A 21,546-nucleotide genomic window follows, 5' to 3' on the forward strand; every position below is an offset into this window, starting at 1 on the left:
ACCTGGTTCCAGGGGCAGCACGGCGGTCCGGCCTGTCCGGACCACTCGGGCTAACGACAAAGACGCTGACACCAGTATGGTGGACGGTCGAAAACCTTTATTATCTTATCTCATGGGTTTAAATAGTCTTGGGGGTCTTTGCTACGTCAGAGGGGGGTTGTGGGGTCTCTAGGGTTAGTCGGGAGTGGAAAACCACTGGGTTAGGTGTGGTCACATGCTTTGGGGTTAATAGATAATGTGAAGCAGGGAGAAGGGGGAAGGGTCTCTCTTTCCATCACATCCCGTGATCTTCCGTTCGCCTGCCCCTACTACTACACTGGGGGCAACAGGGCTGCCTGTGCTCTGCCCTGTCTGGGAAGCCGCTGCTGGAGGAGTTGGGAAGGGGCATTTCCAACGCTACAAAGCAATCGAGTGAGCGAGGTGAATGGGGAGAAAAAGGCTTCTGGACATCCCATCATCCCCAGAGGGCCCTGCTCCTGGTCTGTTGTTGCCTTTATAAAGGGCAACAGGGGACCTGGTTCAGGTGAGGCAGCACGGCGGTCTGGCCTCTCCAGACCACTCGGGCTATCGATAAAGACGCTGGCACCAATTTGGTGGACGATCGAAAGCGTTTATTATCTCATCTCGTGGGTTTAAATAGTCTTGGGGGTCTTTGCTACGTCAGAGGGGGGTTGAGGGGGTCTCAGGGGTTAGTCGGGAGTGGAAAGTTACCAAGGCAGGTGTGGTCACATGCTCCTGGGGTTAATGGATAGCGTGGGGCAGGGAGAGGGGGAAGGGTCTATCTTTCCGTCACATCCCGTGGTCTTCCACTCCACCTGTCCCTATCTACCACATCTGTAAGCAGGGAGGTTTGGCAGGGAGGGCTGCAGCAGGTGCCAGCACCTCTTCCTGCTCAGGGGTGCGTCCGCAGAGCCTAAGGAAGAAGATGGGGAGCCCCAGCAGGGATGGCAACGGCTGGCAATGCAGGGAATGAGCCCTGCATGCAAAAGGCAACTGGAGAGGATGGGAGTGAGTTCCTCACCAGCCACTGTGGGGAGGGAGCAGCGAAAAATAGGGCAGAGCCATCGGCAGAGGAGACCGTTGTGGGAACACAGAGGTATTGGTCGTGCTCACAGAAATTTGGGAGTGCAGTGGAGCCCAAGGCATCCATCCCAGCGCTGGTGTGGGAAGGGCTGGTTGGCGTGGGAGCCCCTGGCCGTGCCCAGCGCTGCGGGGCTCCAGGAGGAGTTGCTCTGCGCAGGAAAGACTCTTGCTGGCAAAGCAGTGGCATGCGCCGGGAGCAGTTACCTTCTAAGCCACGATTCCCCTGTGTGGTCGGGTGGGGAGTCAAGTGGGTGTCCTAGGGTGACTGTTATGGTGTTTGTATCTCCAATCGTGTGTTCTGTTTACGTTTGATATTATGTTCTGTGCTTTCAGAACTGACTCTGAAAGTGAAGGTTTGTTTTGCTGTGTTATCATCTGGTTCACCTCCCCCCATGTCTGCTGGAAAGCTAGAAAAGGCTAGGGCTGGCTGGCTGGCTTTGCTTTGCTTGCTTGCTTGCTTGGCTTGCTTGCTTTGCCTGCTTTCTTGCTTTGCTTCCTAGTTAGGTTAAGCAGTCCAATTCTTTCCCTGGACTGTTGTTTTTTTTCTTCCTTTCCTCTTTCTAAATATCATCCAACCTGCTCTGGACTGGGATCTGGGAAACACCAAGGAACACCAGGAGCCTGCATTTGGTGATCTGCAGCAGCCATCCCCAGCGTCCAGACCCGGGCGACCACTCCCAGGAAAGACCTTCTGGATTTGTTCAGCTCTTCAGAGGGGTGAAAGAGTTTTGTTGTCATCTAGTGTTGTTAATTGTTTTGGTGCTGGGGAGTGCTTTGCTTGTTGAATAAACAGGTTCTTTTCCACTTCACTCTCAGAGGAAATTTTTCCCTGAACCAGGTGGGTGGAAAGGGGCCGTGGGGGTTTATTTCCTGGGTTTTCCCCAAATTTGCCCTAAACTAGGACAAATATTTTGGCGCCCAACTCGGGGCTCGAGAGAGTGGAAAAAACCCTGTTGTAATCATATTTTTGTTCCAATTATTTTGTGTGGGTATGGAGCAGTTACTGGTTATGTTGTTTGAATTAATATTGTCTCTTGGGGTGAAGGCCTGCATGTGTCTCTGGTCCCTAGGGGTTTTTCAGATCTTAATCCCCCTGTGGTCCCTAGGTTTATTTTTTTTATCCAGGAATAGCTCCGGTATTGTCCCTAATACGTAGGTTTTGCAGTAGAAGGGCACTGACCAGAATATCCATCGTGCTGTGCTTGGGTGTAATAGCTTCCAGAGGGTTTATAAAGGTGCTGAGGTCTGTTCCTGGAATGTATGGTTCATGGTTATGGTTGTACAGCCAGTTTGTTAGAGGGGAAGTAGGGGATGAGGCTTTTCAGCCTTTGCTTTCCTTCTTCTCCTCTGAATTTGTTACCTCCCTATTAGAGAATGTTCAGTTTCCCCTGACTGTTAAGGAGACCATCTTCCTGGTCTTTAATCTAGTAAGCTTTCTCTATACAGTCTGCAGTCTCTCTAGAATGAGGGCTGAGATTTCTAGAGGGGCTGATGAGACCTCTGACCCAGGAGTAGACCCAGGTGTGAGAAATTCTGAGTGGTGTGGGAAATGGGAGGATATGGGCCAAATCTTAAAGGAATTTTCTGACCCTATAGCCTGGGACTTTCCAAGTGAAAAAATTCAGAATCCGGCTGAGGTGGCGAAGTACCTGAAAGAGAAGTGCCATGGTAACTCTAAGGAGAAAAAAATCATTGTAGTGAGCTGGGCCCTGGCATATGCTTATCGTACCCTGCTAGATACTGTAGGGCAGCAGACAGAGGAAGGGGGGCAGGGAGATAAATCAGCAGCTATCCCAGTCACTCAGGCTGCAGCCAACACCCCCGGCTCAAAGATAGCAGCTAAACCAGACTCAGCAGCCAAGCCTCAACCAATGGCTGTTGCTACTAGCACAAGAAGTGGGAAGCGCACAGAAAAGACCAGTCGACCAGTGGATGATGACGATGATGATGATAATGCAGGAGAGGGACCCTCAATGCCTGCTGACATAAAATCAGAAGTCAAAGCAACTGGTACAAGATCAGAGGCCAATACTGAGTCCTTTTCCCTAAAGGACCTTCGTGGCCTGAGGAAGGATTATACCCGACGACCTGATGAGTCTGTAATTAGTTGGTTGGTCCGTCTTTGGGATGCTGCAGGCGAGGCTACAATTCTGGATGGTACTGAGGCAAGACATTTGGGATCCCTGTCACATGATCCTGTCATTGATCAAGGAATGATGAGGGGGGCTAACCCTCACAGCCTCTGGGCACGGGTTCTGGAAAGTGTAGCACAAAGATACCTGTGTGCAGATGATCTTTATATGCAACAAACCCAGTGGAAGACTATAGAACAAGGGATCCAACGTCTGAGAGAAATGGCAGTGGCAGAGATTGTCTTCTCAGATGAAATAACAACTAGGAATCCAGACTTGGTACCATGTACATCTGTGATGTGGCGAAAACTTGTACGGCTTGGGCCACATGACTACGCTTCTGCCTTAGCAATAATGAAGCAAGATGAGAGGGATGAGACCGTGCTCGAAATGGCAAGGAAACTCCGAGCATATGCAGATGCTGTACATGGCCCAACCCATGCCAGAATTGCAGCAGTGGAAACACGTCTGCAGAAATTAGAAGATAAGATAGAGGAGAATCATAAGAGACTCAGGGAGGAGATAAAGGAGGACCTTCTCCAAATCTCAGCAGTACAGATCAGAGGTTCTGGTATCCAACGTAGACGTTCCTCAGATGGTGAGAGAAGGTACACACCACGAACTGAGCTGTGGTTCTTCCTGCGCGATTGCGGAGAAAACATGAGGAAATGGGACGGAAAACCTACTGGTGCTCTGGCACAACGGGTGCATGAATTGAAGGAAGGTAAGACTCAGAGAGGAAGTGCCACCAAAAGGAGAGCAGCTCCAGTTGCCCGTAGCCAAACTGCCAGGCATGATGATGATGATGACATGTCTGATCCCCTTGAAGGAACCTCTAAGACATACGCCCAAGGCAAGAAGGATAACCAGGCTTAGAGGGGCCCTGCCTCTAGCTAGGTAGAGGCGAGGGAAAACCGTGTTTTCTGGACTGTGTGGATTCGCTGGCCTGGCACATTAGAACCACAAAGATATAAGGCTTTGGTTGATACTGGTGCACAATGCACGTTAATTCCATCGAGACACGTAGGGGCAGAATCTGTCTCTATTGCCGGTGTGACAGGTGGATCACAGGACTTTACCGTGGTGGAAGCTGATGTAAGTCTGACAGGAAATGAGTGGAAGAAACACCCTATTGTGACTGGCCCAGAGACCCCATGCATTTTGGGCATAGATTACCTTCGAAGGGGATATTTTAAAGACCCAAAGGGACTCAGGTGGGCATTTGGGATAGCAGCTGTAGCGACAGAGGGCATCCAGCAACTGAACACCTTGCCTGGACTGTCTGAAAATCCAACTACAGTAGGACTTTTGAAGGGAGAAGAACAAAAGGTACCAGTTGCCACTTCAACAGTGCATCGTCGACAGTACAGAACAACTCGAGATGCTGTGGTTCCCATCCATAAGATGATCTGAGAGCTGGAGAGCCAAGGGGTGGTCAGCAAAACCCACTCACCCTTCAACAGCCCCATTTGGCCTGTGCGTAAATCTGAAGGAGAATGGAGATTGACTGTGGACTACCGTGCATTGAATGAAGTGACTCCACCACTGAGCGCTGCTGTGCCAGACATGCTGGAACTCCAGTACGAGCTGGAGTCCAAGGCAGCGAAGTGGTACGCCACTATTGATATTGCCAATGCATTTTTCTCCATTCCTCTGGCAGCAGAATGCAGGCCTCAGTTTGCCTTTACATGGAGGGGAGTGCAATATACCTGGAACCGACTGCCCCAGGGGTGGAAGCACAGTCCTACCATCTGCCATGGACTGATCCAGACTGCACTAGAAAAGGGTGAGGCTCCAGAACATCTACAATATATTGATGATATCATTGTGTGGGGGAACACAGCAGCAGAAGTGTTTGAGAAAGGAGAGAAAATCATCCGAATCCTCCTGGAAGCTGGTTTCGCCATCAAGAAGAGTAAAGTGAAGGGACCTGCTCGAGAGATCCAGTTCTTGGGAGTGAAGTGGCAAGATGGACGGCGTCAGATTCCTACAGATGTCATCAACAAGATCACAGCCATGTCCCCACCAACCAACAAGAAAGAGACAGAAGCTTTCTTAGGCGCCATTGGTTTTTGGAGAATGCACATTCCTGAGTACAGTCAGATCGTGAGTCCCCTCTACCTGGCCACCCGCAAGAAGAATGATTTCTGCTGGGGCCCTGAGCAGCAGCAAGCTTTCGCCCAGATAAAGCAGGAAATTGCTCATGCAGTAGCCCTTGGCCCAGTCAGGACAGGACCAGATGTGAAGAACGTGCTCTACTCTGCAGCCGGGAACCATGGTCTGTCCTGGAGCCTTTGGCAGAAGGTGCCTGATGAGACTCGGGGCCGACCACTGGGATTTTGGAGTCGGAGCTACAGAGGGTCTGAAGCTAACTACACCCCAACAGAGAAGGAAATCTTGGCCGCCTACGAGGGAGTCCAGGCCACCTCAGAGGTGATTGGCACAGAAGCACAACTCTTCCTGGCACCCCGACTACCGGTGCTGGGGTGGATGTTCAGAGGAAAGGTTCCCTCCACCCACCATGCCACCAGTGCTACATGGAGCAAGTGGATTGCTCTCATTACGCAGCGTGCCCATATTGGTAAGCTGAATCGCCCTGGGATTTTGGAAGTAATTACAAATTGGCCCGAAGGTGAAAGTTTTGGTGTCGCAGATGAAGAAGAAGAACCAGTGACACGGGCTGAAGAAGCTCCACCATACAACCAACTGCCAGCAGAGGAAATACGCTATGCTCTTTTCACTGACGGTTCCTGTCGCATCGTAGGGATGAATCGGAAGTGGAAAGCAGCTGTATGGAGTCCCACACGACGGGTTGCAGAGGCCACTGAAGGAGAAGGTGGATCAAGCCAGTTTGCTGAACTCAAAGCCGCTCAACTGGCCCTAGACATTGCAGAAAGGGAGAAGTGGCCAAAGCTCTACCTCTACACTGATTCATGGATGGTAGCCAATGCTCTGTGGGGGTGGCTAGAGAGGTGGAAAGAAGCTAACTGGCAGCATAGAGGAAAACCAATTTGGGCTGCTGAAGAGTGGAAAGATATCGCTACCCGGGTAGAGAAGCTACCTGTGAAGGTTCGCCATGTAGATGCCCATGTCCCCAGAAGTAGAGCTAATGAAAAGCAGCAAAACAATCAGCACGTAGATCAGGCTGCAAAGATAGGGGTGTCAAAGATAGACCTCGATTGGGAACACAAGGGGGAGTTGTTCCTAGCACGATGGGCCCATGATGCCTCAGGCCATCAGGGTAGAGATGCCACTTAAAAGTGGGCACGAGACCGAGGGGTGGATCTAACCATGGACAGTATTTCTCAGGTTATCCATGACTGTGAGACATGCGCTACCATCAAACAGGCCAAGCGGGTGAAGCCCCTGTGGTATGGTGGGCGGTGGTCCAAGTACAAGTATGGGGAGGCCTGGCAGATTGACTACATCACACTGCCCCAGACACGCCAAGGCAAGCGCTACGTGCTCACAATGGTAGAAGCCACCACTGGATGGTTGGAAACCTACCCTGTGTCTCATGCTACAGCCCGTAACTCCATCCTGGGCCTTGAAAAGCAGGTCCTTTGGAGGCATGGTACCCCTGAGAGGATTGAGTCAGACAATGGGACTCATTTCAAGAACAGCCTTATCAACACCTGGGCTAGGGAACATGGCATTGAGTGGGTGTACCACATCCCCTACCATGCACCAGCTGCAGGCAAAGTGGAGAGGTACAATGGACTGTTAAAGACCACCTTAAAAGCATTGGGTGGGGGATCTTTCAAAAATTGGGAGCAACATTTAGCAAAGGCCACCTGGTTAGTTAACAGCCGAGGTTCCACCAATCGAGCAGGTCCTGCCCAGTCTGAGCCCCTGAATATAGTAGACGGAGATAAAGTCCCAGTGGCACATGTCAGAGGTTTGTTAGGGAAATCAGTGTGGATCAATCCTGCCTCGAGTACAGACAAACCCATTCGTGGGATTGTCTTTGCTCAGGGACCAGGTTGTACATGGTGGATAATGCAGAGAGATGGAACAACACGATGTGTACCTCAGGGAGATCTGATTGTGGGGTGAAACTATTGTGCAAATATCACTGTTTGCTGAATGTTACTGCCAATGTCTGTGCATGAAACACACAGACATGAGAAAGAAGGAAATGTGTAAGTGTCAAAGGTTTGAGCAAGTGAAATAGAAGGAAATGTGTAAGTGTCAAAGGTTTGAGCAAGTGAAATAGAAGGAAATGTGTAAGTGTCGAAGGTATGAGTAAGTGAAAGATACAAGTTTTAACTTGATGGAGTTTTTACATGATGTTGAAGATATGGAGATAAGGGGTGGAATGCCCCAGGGTGATGTTATGGTGTTTGTATCTCCAATCGTGTGTTCTGTTTATGTTTGATATTATGTTCTGTGCTTTCAGAACTGACTCTGAAAGTGAAGGTTTGTTTTGCTGTGTTATCATCTGGTTCACCTCCCCCCATGTCTGCTGGAAAGCTAGAAAAGGCTAGGGCTGGCTGGCTGGCTTTGCTTTGCTTGCTTGCTTGCTTGGCTTGCTTGCTTTGCCTGCTTTCTTGCTTTGCTTCCTAGTTAGGTTAAGCAGTCCAATTCTTTCCCTGGACTGTTGTTTTTTTTCTTCCTTTCCTCTTTCTAAATATCATCCAACCTGCTCTGGACTGGGATCTGGGAAACACCAAGGAACACCAGGAGCCTGCATTTGGTGATCTGCAGCAGCCATCCCCAGTGTCCAGACCCGGGCGACCACTCCCAGGAAAGACCTTCTGGATTTGTTCAGCTCTTCAGAGGGGTGAAAGAGTTTTGTTGTCATCTAGTGTTGTTAATTGTTTTGGTGCTGGGGAGTGCTTTGCTTGTTGAATAAACAGGTTCTTTTCCACTTCACTCTCAGAGGAAATTTTTCCCTGAACCAGGTGGGTGGAGAGGGGCCGTGGGGGTTTATTTCCTGGGTTTTCCCCAAATTTGCCCTAAACTAGGACAGTGGGCCACGTCGGGAGCGCTTCTGGGGATGGAAAATGGGAGATTTGTAACATCAGTTTCCTTGTAATAAATACTCTGCCAGACAGGAGAGGGCAAAAGCTCTCATTGCTGTGTGGCTGAAGGCAGGAGAGCAAAGCAGAGCTGGGGAGAGCTGGGAGAGAAGATAGGACAAGCATAAGGGGGAATCTATGGGAGAGGGGCCCGACACGGCTGGATATCGCGGAGGTGCGTGGATGGAAAGGGCCTTTGTTAAGATTCTAATCAACTCTCCCATAGTAAACGTGTTGCCTCTTAGATGTCTGTCCCATTTGTGTCTTTCCTACCCCCTCCGGCTTCATGGGATTGGGGGGAGAGGATAGAAAAGACAACTTTCAGAGGGGAAGAAGGAGCCATCAAATGTGGGTCCCCCACCCATGCCCTAAGGCTAAAAAAAAAACAAGGGGAAAGCCCACCCGCCCGCCAGGGAGAACCCTGCATAGACCCACTTACCCTCTGGGCACGGGCAGCGATGTCTCTATCTTTTCCTCTGGTCTTGATGGTTTTGATGGATGCTCGACAAACTGGGGACGTTGTTCCATACGGTTTGGCCCTTCCAGAGGCCTGGGTGTTCCCGGAACCTGAAGACAGGCTCAGCCATTCCCGGCCACACCCAAGGCTCATCCCCGAAGCCTTGGGCTTGGCTGCTATCAGCCTCTGGTGGTCTTCCTTTTAGTGCCGTCCACTGACACGCCGTTATTTGGGCTCAATGGGATTTTACACCTTATACCATTGATCCACTGCCAAACCGCCCTCTTGTCCTGGGGTGGGTCTACCCCCTTAAGGCCCCTGCAGCACAGCTGCCCCCGTGCCCTAAGGCAAAATGGGGACTTGCCCCTGCAGCACGGCTGCTCCAGGCAGGGATAGAGAGCACGGCAGCGAGGGTAAAGAGGGTCCCGTAGCCTAAATCTTCTTGTTGCTCGGTGCTCGGCTCCTCTTAGTGTGGCAGTGCTTCTTCGGCCACAGGTATTCCTCTTCCCTCCTTCTTCTTCTGTGAGGCGGGCGCCCCCACGAATTTGCCCGTTTGTTCTACAAGACGGAGGAGGGAACCATCCTCTGCTACCATTTGTTGTAACGCGCGCAGCTTCTCTCGCCACGATACCCCAAGCGGTGGCGTGCTGGGCGGCGAGAGGGAAGAGAATGGGCGGCCGCTCCCCCTGCGAAGCTCTGCGGTCCCAGTTGTCGGTGCGGGGACAGACGGAGGCGACACGGGACTTGGGGGTGAACAGGATGGTTTATTTCAGCAAGCCCCAAGACCCTCCGGGGAGGGCGAACAAAGGTTTTATACCGGAACTCAAGAGGCGGGGTTTAGGAACAGCAACCAATGAGGGTAGGGCTGGGGAGGAGTCTAAGAAGGGACTAACATATCACAAACCTATCAGGGGAAACAGGGGAGTGGAGTAACACAAAGTAACCAATAGAGCGTTGAGCCTCACTAAATAGGCAGGGAATGCACTGGAAGCAGGGGAGGAGGCTGGGAGGAGTGACAAGGAATGTTCTGGGGAAAGGGGCAGGGAAACGGAAAATTGACAACTTGGAGAGGAAGGTGTAAGGGAAGAGCTTGGGAAGATTGACAACTGGGAAGGGAGGATTTGGGGGGGGGTGGGGGTTGAATATACACAGAACAAATATCAAATTAAAGAAAAACACACCACAACACCGGGCCATGCCGGAATGTCCGCCGGGAGAGCCTGACGGAGCCGCAGTGCCAATGGCGGGAAACGCTGTGAGACTGAGGGGCGGCAGCTCCGCCTCAGCGCGCCCGTACCGGCAGCGGCGGCGGCCGGGCCGAGCCCGCTGCGAGTCCCGCTGCAGCCCGGCCCCTGAGGCGAAGCGCTCCGGCCCCCGGGCTCTGGAGGTGGCAGCACCAGGACACCGACGGCAGAGCTCCCGCCGCCGCTGGAGCGCCACGCTGGCACCAGCAGACACCGAGGGGCAGCGAGCGCCGTGCGAAGAAAGCCGCGGGCAGCTTTGGGAAGGCCGGCACAGCCCCGCAAGCAGCGCCCAGAGAGGTGCCCGGGAGGTGCGGCCGCTCCGCCGCACAGGCAGCTCCAGCCGCGGGCAGCGGCACCGCCAGCGGCACCCCCGGCCTGAGGAGAAACGCGCGGGGCAACAGCTCGGGCCGGGGCGGCTCCGGCGGTGATTGGGGCAAGGCGGCCTCCCGGCCTGGCCACAGAGTCACGGAGCCCCCAAAGTCACTGACGATGGAAAAGACCTCCGCCTTCAGCGCGTCCATCCTGTGCCCGATCCCCACCTTGCCGGCCAGGCCAGAGAACTCAGTGCCACCTCCAGCCACTTCCTTGGACCCCTCCTGGCCCGGCGAGTCCACCACCTCCTTGGGCAGCCCCTGCCGAGGCCTGACCACCCTTTCCATGAGGAAATTGCCCGTGTGCCCGAAGACGAGCTGCTGAGAAAGCAGAGCCGCTGAGCAGGAAGCTTTGCCTGGGACTCAGGGAAAACACACAATTTACAGCTTTGCAAGAAGGGCAGCACAACAGGAGGATGGCAGGGATGTCATTGGGGCATGCAGGGAGAAAGGTAGAAAAGTAAATTCCCAGCTGGAACTGAATTTGGCCAATTCCATGAAGGAGAAGAGAAACTGCTTTTGTTGCATTTCAGACTAGCAAAAGTTTAGTAGAAGTAGTTTGGCTAAGGCTTAGAATTCTTAGTAGGCCATAGGCTGTGTGTTGTTAGAAACAGTTGTTAGGTAAGGGCAGTACGGAATACTGGAGAGGTAGGAACTTATTTCAGAATACATTCCAAGAGTAGGCTTTGGTAGAACATGTCATTATTCACATGATGGATGGGTAGGTCTTGGGGGAATACATTGTTTTTACCTAACAGAGTGAAGAGGAGTTATAATCATAAAAGTGTTCAATTTAAACAAGGACTAATCTGTAAATAAATGATTGTTGGAGTGTAACGTTGACAAATATGTGTTGAATTAAGCAACTGTTGATATAGACTCTATATAAAGGGAATGGTTTGTTAGCTCGGGGGGCTCTGACTTTGGACGTTAGTCCTCAGGCTCCCAGGGCCCTCAATAAAGCACCGCATAAAACGACTTCGGTTGTTTTGTGTTTTCTTTACGGGCAACAGTTTTCTGGCGACCGCGGCAGGACTCCGAGGGTGGCTGGGGCAGTTCGCATTCTGATCCACTCCACGCCGGCACCGAGGATTTCTCTGGGAGTCATCGGTCTGCGCCCGACCCCCGCGCCTGACGGACGACTGTGGAAGGTAAGCCCGAAGGTGCTTTATTTTCTGTTGTGGGTTTTGGTTTCCTGCCCATAAGACGAGGCATTAATCCTCGCCGGGTTGGGATATAGACGTCTTGGTGGAAAGCCTAGGCGCCGACCATAAGTCGAAGCGAAAGCTACGCAGGCTTGGCACTTCCCCCTCGCGGCGTCGAGTAGTGGCAAGTTGGTTGGTTTAGTTAATGTTTCTTTTCACGGTATTGTTGCAGCTAATAATCATTTCTTTGTATTTGATTTTGTTAAAGGTACTTTTAATTATAGTGTGGTGTGTGCGTTTTGTATTATAGATGATGCCGTTTAAGACCTTTAAGGCATTGGTTCAATCTAATGGGAAGGTGCCCGGGAATACTCCTTTAGGATGCTTACTGAGACGATGGAAAAGTGCGGGGTTTTATCAGGATTTGGATAAAAGAAAAATGCTGGATTATTGTAATCATTGGTGGCCCCTCTATGCATCTGAGGGGGGGCCGGAGTTGCCCCTGAATGGCACATTGGATGCCTCGCTGATAACCCCCTTAATGCAATACCTTAGGGAAAATGAGAAATGGGATGAGATACCATACTTGGATTTGTTTTATTATTTAGGACAGAAAACTGAATGGCAAAAAGAGTGTGGTATTCTGGTATTAAAGGTTGAAGATAATCAGGATGAGTGTTCTGGGTGTAAGGCAAGGGAGGTATGTGTAAAATGTGCTGTAAAAACCTCTGGACGAGAGGAGGATTTGTCCTTATTAATTGCTCCTTCTGCTCGTCCTGTTCCCTCGGCGCCGTCACTCCCTAGGGAAAGATCAGAGCAGGTGCAAGAGGAGTTGGGGACTGACTCTGATGAGGATGAGGATGAAAGGGAAACTATCCATTTTGATGATTCTCCGGGGAGTCAGGCTGAGATGCAAGCCCCTGCCAATTCTAATTCTCACACCCGTTCCCCCGTAGAACAAAGAACCCCTATTGCAGCAAGGACCCGGCATGGGAGGCGGAATAATGAAGGGCCTCATATGATAGCACCCTTGAGAGAGGCCATGGGTCCTCAAGGGGGAAGGGTTCTTATAAAGGTTCCTTTCTCCCCGGGTGATTTGGTAATTTGGAAACAATCAGCTGGCAGCTATCGGGAGGACCCCGAAAGGGTGGCACGAGTAGTGAAAATGGTGATTAAAACTCAGAATCCTGATTGGAATGATTTACAGGTGTTATTGGACACTATAATGGATTCTACAGAAAAGGAAATGGTATTACGGGCAACCAGGGAAAGGGCCAGGGAAGAGATAAGGTTGCAGAGGACTAGGGAAACTTTGGATGAGCTGGTTCCTAGTGATGATCCGGGGTGGAACCCGAATAACGCGGAGGGCTATAGAGCCATACGAAAATATCAAGACCTATTAATAGAGGGGGTTCGGACGGGGATGCCTAAAACATTGAACTGGTCTAAGTTATATTCAATAAGGCAAGAGAAGAATGAATCACCCTCAGCCTTTTTAGAGAGACTGAGGGAAACTGCTCGGCGTTATACTAATTTAGAAATTGATGAGGAACCAGGTCAACTACAGTTAGCCCTATTATTCATGGGACAATCGCAGGATGATATTAGGAAGAAACTACAAAAGTTGGAAGGGGATGACACCCGAAAGCTTGATAAGATGCTGGAGGTAGCATGGAAAGTGTATAATAATAGAGAAAAGGAAACAGCTAAGCGGCAGCAGGCAGGGATATTGGCAATAATTCAGCAAACTGCGGGACGGGGAGGAGGTCAACGAGGCAGGGGTCGCGGAAGGGGTCGTGGTAGAGGATTTGGAGTAGGAAGGGGAGGCTTCCAAGACTTAGGGTTACTAGGAACAAACAATGGAAGACAGAATGGGTTAGGGCCTAATCAGTGTGCTTTTTGTCGCCAACTGGGACATTGGAAGAATGAGTGTCCAGTGAGGAATGGGATAGGGAATAATGCTGGATTAGTGGGAAGATTCCCAATGATGACAGTAGATGGTGCCCAAGCACAGGCTCAGGCGATGATGCTTGGAAATTTTCAGAATCAGAGCGGACTAGACCGGGATTTGAGGGTAAGAATAGAGGTAGCTGGAAGGGAACAGGAGTTTACGGTTGACACAGGAGCCACACATTCAGTTTTGAATAAGTGATTAGGACCCCTTAGTGACACCACGGTACAGGTAATAGGGGCTACGGGTCAATTAGAGGAAAGACCCTTTTTGCAACCCTTAAGTTTAAAGTTTGGAGGAAAGGAATTAGACCACCAATTTTTATATATGCCAAATTGCCCCCAGCCTTTATTCGGGCGGGACCTACTATTTTTGTTGAATGCCAAAATATTATTTGAGGGAGGCCGTGTTAAATTGGAGATTCCAGATGAGGAGGTTGGGAAAATTTTTTGTAATTCGAGAAGTGGATCCAGCTCCAATCCCTGATGAAATTAGTAATGCCGTGGTGCCTTGGGTATGGGAAACGGGAACCCCCGGGAAATCCAAGGCGGCACACCCAGTTGTGATAGAGTTGAAAGAAGGGGCAAAACCGGTGAGAGTTAAACAGTACCCCATTAAATTAGAGGCCCGAAGGGGGGTGGCTCCAATGATCACTCAATTTGTAACCCAAGGGCTATTAAAGGAATGTGAATCAGAATATAATACCCCAATATTTCCAGTGAGGAAACCAAATGGTAAGTATAGGTTAGTGCAGGATTTAAGGGCCATCAATGAAATAGTTAAAGACATTCACCCGGTTGTTGCCAATCCATATACCTTGCTAACATCTGTGTCGGAGCGATTTGAGTGGTTCACTGTAATTGATTTAAAAGATGCCTTCTTCTGCATCCCACTGGCAACAGAGAGCATAAAGTACTTTGCTTTTGAATGGGAGGATCCTACAACAGGAAGGAAGAAGCAACTCACCTGGACCCGGTTACCCCAAGGTTTCAAAAACAGCCCTACTATTTTTGGTAATCAGCTGGCAAAAGAGCTGGAGGAATGGAAGACAACCCAGGTAAAGGAATCTCTTACTTCTTACATAATACTGCAATATGTTGATGACATCCTTTTAGCCACACAGGACAAAGGAACTTGCATTGACCTTACCATCGCTCTGCTGAATATGTTGGGACAGGCGGGATACCGGGTCTCCAAAGAAAAAGCTCAACTGGTAAGGAAAAATGTCTTGTACCTAGGCTGCGAATTGACACAGGGTCAGAGACGCCTGGGAACTAACCGAGTGGAAGCTGTCTGCTCGATTCCCCTCCCTAGGAGTCATCAAGAATTAAGATCCTTCCTAGGTATGGTGGGGTGGTGCAGACTGTGGATTTTAAATTTTGGGCTCATTGCCAAACCTCTGTATGAGGCCCTGAAGGAACCCCAGTTGGATTGGACTCCCATCAGGAAAAAGGCTTTTTTGGACCGGAAACAAGCACTAAAAGAAGCCCCAGCTCTGGGGCTGCCAGATTTAAATAAAGACTTTCAATTATATGTGTATGAAAGGCAGAAATTGGCTTTAGGAGTCCTAACACAGAAATTGGGATCCTGGAAGAGACCTGTGGGGTATTTTTCTAAACAACTGGATGCAGTAAGTACCGGCTGGCCGCCTTGCTTGCGGGCTGTTGCGGCTACGGTGCTCTTAATACAGGAAGCCCGGAAATTGACTTTGGGAAGAAAGATAGATGTTTATGTTCCCCACATGGTAATGGCTGTTTTGGAACAGAAGGGGGGTCATTGGTTGTCATCTAGCCGAATGCTGCAGTATCAAGCTATTTTAAGGAAGCAAGATGATGTGCAACTTCAAACAACAAGCCATCTTAATCCAGCTGAGTTTCTTCGCAGTCAGGTGAACGAGGATGAGCTTGTGCATAATTGTGTGGAAGTGATTGAACAGGTATATGCCAGTAGACAAGACCTCAAGGATGAGCCTCTGGATGCAGTAGATTGGGAGCTGTTTACGGATGGATCCAGCTACGTGGAAAACGGAATCAGGTACGCGGGATACTCTGTTGTTACAGTATTACAGGTTGTAGAAGCGCGTGCATTGACACCCGGTACGTCGGCTCAGAAAGCTGAAATTATTGGACTCACTAGAGCATTGATATTGAGCTCTGGACGAAAGGTGAATATATGGACTGACTCCAAGTATGCTTTTGGGGTGGTGCACATTCATGGTGCACTATGGAAGGAGAGGGGGTTGTTGAGCTCCCAAGGGACTGCTATAAAGCATCGGGAGGAAGTTTTGGCTCTATTGGATGCAGTACATAAACCAGAGCAGGTGGCAGTGATGCATGTCCGTGGACATCAAAAGGAAGATGGGAAGGTCTTCCGAGGCAATCGGTTGGCAGATGCAGCAGCGCGGGAGGTATGGACTCAGATGGCTTTAGTACCTACTAGGACAAATCCAGCTACCCCTTACTTGTACCAGCCTCCAAGATACTCCAGCGAGGATGAGAAGCTGGCAGCATTGCTGAAGGCCAAGAAAGGTGCTACCGGCTGGTATGTTACTGACACCGGACAAGTGGTTGTTCCCTCTGGGGTAATGAAAGCTATCCTAGTAGTGGAACATAACAAGAGTCATTGGGGTGCAGAGGCATTGGTGAAGTTTTTAAAAGGTGAAATAGTCTCCAACCAGATGTTAAGTTTGGCAAAACGGGTGAATGCAATGTGCCCAGTATGTTTGAAGAATAATCCAGTTGTTAGGAGGCAGGTACAAATGGGAAGGTTACAAATAGGACCAGAACCGGAAGATTACTGGCAGGTAGATTTTTCTGAGTTACCAAGAGCTCAGGGATACAAGTATCTCCTAGTGTACGTTTGCACATTTTCAGGTTGGCCGGAGGCTTTCCCATGCAGAACAAATCAGGCTAAGGAGGTAGTTAAGACTCTGTTAAGGGAAATAATACCCAGATTTGGGGTACCTTTAGGATTGTCATCAGATAGGGGTCCTCATTTTATTGCTCACATAGTTCAGGAGGTTGCCCGAATGTTATATATAACTTGGAATTTGCATACCCCGTGGAGGCCCCAATCTAGTGGGCAAGTGGAGAGGATGAATCAGACTTTAAAAGGGCAAGTTAAGAAGATCTGTCAGGAGGCTAAAATACAATGGCCACAGGCCGTACCCCTAGCTCTTCTCCAAATTAGAATAAAACCCAGGGAAAGAATAGGAGTAAGTCCTTACGAGATTTTGTATGGGAAACCTTACCATGCAACCATTATGAAAGGAGACCCACATGTAACAGGGGACCAGACAGTATATAATTATGTTGTTTCACTACACAGAATTCTCAGTGCTCTACGAGGAGCCTTGCGGTGGAACAGGCCTCTTTCCCTGGAAAACCCGGTCCATGATGTACAGACAGGGGATCACGTATATATAAAGAATTGGTCTACTGATCCTCTCCGAGAAACATGGGATGGCCCACATCAGGTGATCCTGACTACACTCACCGCAATCAAAGTGGCTGGAATCGATTCCTGGATACACTACACCCGCGTCAAGAAGGCATCGACTCAATGGGTGTCTCAAGCAGTAACTCCTACGCGGCTAATTCTTCGGGCAAAGTACTCTTAATCATTGTTTTAATAACCATTTCTAAATTTGTGCTTAGTGATGGACATGTCATTGTTACTGTTTCAGAACCTGTGATTGGAGCTATGGAAGGGAAATCTGTAAGGATGGTCTGTGAATTTTCTGACAACCAGGGAGCTGAAGCCAGCGAAATAGTTGTGTTTTGGAAAAAAGGGCAAGTATTTAAAAACCTCACTTCTGTTACAGTGTGGAATATGGAAACCCAGAGAGGTAACACTACTTTAGAATTGACTCATGTCACCCACGCAGATACTGACACCTATGTTTGTTTAATTAGAATACGGTGGAGCTATAGTTTTCAACATATTAGATTGAGAGTTCAATCATGGGAACAGGAGAATTCAAAAGTATCCATGATACCTTATTGGGCAAGAGTAGACATGTGGGATGGACCCCCTCTTAGAATAAATTGTTCATTTACCATACAACAAGAGTGTGGATCTAGGTTCACGGTCACTTGGTGGAAATTCAGTAAACAAGGAAATTGGGAAAAACCGGATGGGAGAAGCAATTTTTGGGAAGAAGATGGAAAAGGTGTAGGGTGGCTGAATTATACTCAGCCAAGGCTAGGAAGAGATGAGGGATTGTACCTTTGTGTGGTTGTATGTGGAATAGATGGCACATATGGCAAGACAGAGGTGCAAGGAAGGAGTCATTTAGGGAAGAAGATACACCCCACCCATGGAGTGTACTGGGCTGTGCAGGGGACATCAACAACTTTGACGTGTAGAATAGATAATAACATTTCTTATTCAGAATTTGGATGGTGGTTTCAGTCAGGAAATGTAAATTTAGGAAAGAAATATCAAATAGGGAATCGGTTGGGAGGAGTTTTGACTTTGGTGATAAAGGATACCCAGGTGTTGGATGAAGGGAATCATTGGTGTTGGGTAGCTCAGGACGCATGGTGGGGACATGCTAGAACAGCTGTATCTTTCTCCCGAGGGAGAGCAAAATTTAGAAGAATCAGGGAGGCAAAGAACAGGACTATGACATTTTACTCTAGACCAAAGCAAGAAAATTTAATAGTAGGATTAATAAGGGATTTTGGAGTAGTTCAGAATGTGACAAGGATTACAGCCTGTTTACCATTAGCTCAATCAGCAGGAGAACCAATCCCCTGGGGAATTATACCGGCTGGGGATATGCCTGAGGCCTACCTAAATGTGACACAGAGTTGCAAGCTTGTTCCTAAGAAATATTATGAGTGACAGCATGGATGCTTAATACTTGAACGAGTCACTAGGGAATATTGTCAAGGGATGTCAGGATATTTCACATGGTTAGAAACTCCAATCCAACCATATCAATGTGTTATTTCAGGATCTGCTCCAGTATTAAACCATCACTGTAGCAGAATAACATTAGGAACTGAAAGGGAAAAGGAAGAAGAGGTTTGTCAAAATATTACTCAAACTCAGTCCTTGGAAGATGAATGGGGAGCAATTTGGGGACCCGGCCTTTTAGAAACCTACAGCTATTTGGGAGAAGTTCATTGGTGCGTACAATGGAGCGGGACTAAAAATCAGACTCACTCAAGCGTAATGAATCTACATACTACAAAAAGACAGATTAGGGAACAGAAGGAAATATGGAATTGTATTCAAGTAATAACTTGTGATACCCCTGAGACCCAGACTGGGTTAGTACCAGTGAGAGTTTTGTTAAAATGGGGATGTGAGTGTAGGGGATATAATCATACCATAAGAGGAGAAACTAAGGGAAATAAGAATGGTACAAGAATCATCAGCTGTAAGTCTACAACCATTAGGAGTCCAGGGAATTTGGTATGGGTAATGGGACATGGGGAATGGACCACACATATGCCCATTGACGGACCAGTCACTCAGGTAACTTTAGGGATTCCCACCTTGTGCCCGTTGTGGAAACAATCAAGATTAAAATCAAAAATTAAAAGAAATATAAATGATGAAGACCAGTGGCATGAACCTGATGGTGGTGTTAAATTTGGATGGGCACTGGAATCACTCTTTTCACCAATAGCAGCTTATCGGAATAGGGATATGCTATATAAGCTAATGGGGCAAACCGAAAGATTAGCTGCCACCACCAAAAAGGGGTTTAAGGATTTAAATTTACAATTGCAAGCCACTAGCAGGATGACTTTACAAAACCGAATGGCATTGGACTTGTTGCTATTAAAAGAGCATGGGGTATGTGGATATTTAAATCAGAAAATTGATCATTGTTGTATCCATATTCCAAATGTAACAGTCGAGGTCGAACGAGATATATCTCAGCTAGAAGAAGTAGAGGATAGGACCCAAAAATTAGAACAACAAGCAGAACACAATTGGGTAGGGGAAGTATTTAGTTCTTTGGGGCTCCAGGTCTCTGGTTGGATTTCGTCAATAATTCAATATGTGATAATGCTGCTGATTTTAACCTTTGTTGTGCTCGGAGCTTATAAGTGTATGGCAAGGATTGTTAGCAAAGAACGGCTTCACATCCGGAGACTGATCAACGCGATGACAAGGAGGACCACGCCTTCTCCATCTCCTTCAGCAGATCGAGAAGACGGATTGAAGACTGTTAGTTCAGCATCCTTGCAACTGGAAGATTGAAGGATGCTCAAAAGGGGGGATTTGTTGCATTTCAGGCTAGCAAAAGTTTAGTAGAAGTAGTTTGGCTAAGGCTTAGAATTCTTAGTAGGCCATAGGCTGTGTGTTGTTAGAAACAGTTGTTAGGTAAGGGCAGTACGGAATACTGGAGAGGTAGGAACTTATTTCAGAATACATTCCAAGAGTAGGCTGTGGTAGAACATGTCATTATTCACATGATGGATGGGTAGGTCTTGGGGGAATACATTGTTTTTACCTAACAGAGTGAAGAGGAGTTATAATCATAAAAGTGTTCAATTTAAACAAGGACTAATCTGTAAATAAATGATTGTTGGAGTGTAACGTTGACAAGTATGTGTTGAATTAAGCAACCGTTGATATAGACTCTATATAAAGGGAATGGTTTGTTAGCTCGGGGGGCTCTGACTTTGGACGTTAGTCCTCAGGCTCCCAGGGCCCTCAATAAAGCACCGCATAAAACGACTTCGGTTGTTTTGTGTTCTCATTACGGGCAACACTTTTACAAATACATCGGCAACACCGGGAAGAACAAGGACAAACTTTGTTTTTATTGAATGCAGGGAGAACATTGCAACATGGGATGAGGAAAACCCTGAGGTACCGATGCCTCCTCTCGGTGTCCAGAGCTTGTGCTTGCCTGCAGCACCCTCTGGCTTTCCCTCAGGATGAAAATAACGGCATGAAAATAACAGTCAAGGAAAAAGCAACCGGGGGAATAACAACAGCCAATGAAACAGCATCCAAAGTGCGCCTCGGCTAAAAGGGGAGGTGAAAAATTGCTGGCATCCCATTAACTTCTTGAAAGTCTTCCTCCTTACTTCTTCACACTTCTTCTGTGTCTTCCTGGGATGCTTTTCTCTGGTACTCATAGGCATCCCTGATGCATTGAATCCATAGCAATTCGGACTTGGTAAACAGGGAGCAGCACTGGGAAGCGCCATGAATAGGAGGGAAACAGGAACAACAGACAGAGGGGCTCCCTGCCCTATTCTGCTCTACATTCTGCGCCTCCTTCTTATCCTTCCTCCCTCTCTGTGGCAGTTTTATACAGAACCTGAAAAAATCAGAAAGGGAAAATAGGGAGAAAAAAAGAAAGCAGCTGGTGATGGAGGCTGGGGGCAACAGGGCTGCCTGTGCTCTGCCCTGTCTGGGAAGCCGCTGCTGGAGGAGTTGGGAAGGGCATTTCCAACGCTACAAAGCGATCGAGTGAGCGAGGTGAATGGGGAGAAAAAGGCTTCTGGACATCCCATCATCCCCAGAGGGCCCTGCTCCTGGTCTGTAAGCAGGGAGGTTTGGCAGGGAGGGCTGCAGCAGTTGCCAGCACCTCTTCCTGCTCAGGGGTGCGTCCGCAGAGCCTAGGGAAGAAGATGGGGAGCCCCAGCAGGGATGGCAACGGCTGGCAATGCAGGGAATGAGCCCTGCATGCAAAAGGCAACTGGAGAGGATGGGAGTGAGTTCCTCACCAGCCACTGTGGGGAGGGAGCAGCGAAAAATAGGGCAGAGCCATCTGCAGAGGAGACCATTGTGGGAACACAGAGGTATTGGTCGTGCTCACAGAAATTTGGGAGTGCACCGGAGCCCAAGGCATCCATCCCAGCGCCAGTGTGGGAAGGGCTGGTTGGCGTGGGAGCCCCTGGCCGTGCCCAGCGCTGCGGGGCTCCAGGAGGAGTTGCTGTGCGCAGGAAAGACTCTTGCTGGCAAAGCAGTGGCATGGGCAGGGAGCAGTTACCTTCTCAGCCACGATTCCCTGGTGTGGCCGGGTGGGGAGTCAAGTGGGGCACGTCGGGAGCGCTTCTGGGGATGGAAAATGGGAGATTTGTAACGTCAGTTTCCCTGTAATAAATACTCTGCCAGACAGGAGAGGGCAAAGCTCTCATTGCTGTGTGGCTGAAGGCAGGAGAG

General features: G+C 49.0%; 1 pseudogene; it reads left to right on the forward strand.

The window, feature by feature from the left end:
• Positions 1-13,440: 13,440 nt before the first annotated feature.
• Positions 13,441-19,626, forward strand: LOC140680665 (uncharacterized; annotated as a pseudogene).
• Positions 19,627-21,546: the final 1,920 nt, after the last annotated feature.

This window comes from Taeniopygia guttata, chromosome 26 (genome assembly GCF_048771995.1).
Source record: "Taeniopygia guttata chromosome 26, bTaeGut7.mat, whole genome shotgun sequence".
In the NCBI taxonomy this organism is placed as follows: Eukaryota; Metazoa; Chordata; class Aves; order Passeriformes; family Estrildidae; genus Taeniopygia; species Taeniopygia guttata.